This window comes from Perkinsus marinus (assembly GCF_000006405.1).
Source record: "Perkinsus marinus ATCC 50983 genomic scaffold scf_1104296929182, whole genome shotgun sequence".
Lineage (NCBI taxonomy): Eukaryota > Perkinsozoa > Perkinsida > Perkinsidae > Perkinsus > Perkinsus marinus.
In genome coordinates this window covers 1-1,048 of record NW_003216566.1, presented here as the reverse complement: position 1 = coordinate 1,048, position 1,048 = coordinate 1, and the positions used below count along the sequence as shown (strand labels likewise).

The window sequence follows — 1,048 nt, the reverse complement described above, 5'->3', positions numbered from 1 at the left end:
GAGATAGTGGTGCGCACCAACGGCTGTACTGAGCAATCCGAATTCTGCTCACGTATCTGAATCGGCACTCGATGTGAAGCTCCAACTAGTTTACACAAGATGCTGAAGGCAAGCACATGAGATAGTGGTGCGCACCAACGGCTGTACCTGAGCAATCCGAATTCCGCTCACGTATCTTGACGGATTGACCAATTACCGCGTAAACCATTTCGGAAGAGTATTCAACTTGAATATCAATCAAAGTTGCTAGCTTCATCGCCCGATTAGTTCAGCTGGATAGAATGTCTGCCTACGGAGCAGATGGTCGTAGGTTCGAATCCTGCATCGGGTATACATTAATCTCACTTCCTCTTCATCCATCCTACTTCAATAAAATCGGGCATTCGATGTGAAGCTCCAACTAGTTTACACAAGATGCTGAAGGCAAGCACATGAGATAGTGGTGCGCACCAACGGCTGTACCTGAGCAATCCGAATTCCGCTCACGTATCCTGAATCGGCCACTCGATGTGAAGCTCCAACTAGTTTACACAAGACGCTGAAGGCAAGCACATGAGATAGTGGTGCGCACCAACGGCTGTATCTGAGCAATCCGAATTCCGCTCTCGTATCCTGACGGATTGACCAATTACCGCCTAGACCATTTCGGAAGAGTATTCAACTTAAATATCAATCAAAGTTGTTAGCTTCATCGCCCGATTAGTTCAGCTGGATAGAATGTCTGCCTACGGAGTAGATGGTCGTAGTTTCGAATCCTGCATCGGGTATAAATTAATCTCACTTCCTCCATCCATCCTACGTCAACGAAATCGGGCATTCGATGTGAAGCTCCACCTACTTTGCACAAGACGCTGAAGGCAAGCACGTGAGATAGTGGTGCGCACCAACGGCTGTACCTGAGCAATCCAAATTCCGCTCACGCATCCTGAATCAGCCACTCGATGTGAAGCTCCAACTAGTTTACACAAGATGCTGAAGGCAAGCACATGAGATAGTGGTGCGCACCAACGGCTGTACCTGAGCAATCCGAATCCGCTCATGTATCCTG

At 48.1% G+C, this 1,048-nt stretch overlaps 2 non-coding genes across 2 annotated transcripts; both read left to right on the top strand.

Annotated features, from left to right (window-relative positions):
* Positions 1-257: 257 nt before the first annotated feature.
* Positions 258-331, top strand: Pmar_PMAR014995. The gene has a single exon. It is a non-coding gene; the product is annotated as a tRNA-Arg (tRNA).
* Positions 332-693: 362 nt separating this feature from the next.
* Pmar_PMAR014994 lies at positions 694-767 on the top strand. The gene has a single exon. It is a non-coding gene; the product is annotated as a tRNA-Arg (tRNA).
* The last annotated feature ends 281 nt before the right edge of the window (positions 768-1,048 follow it).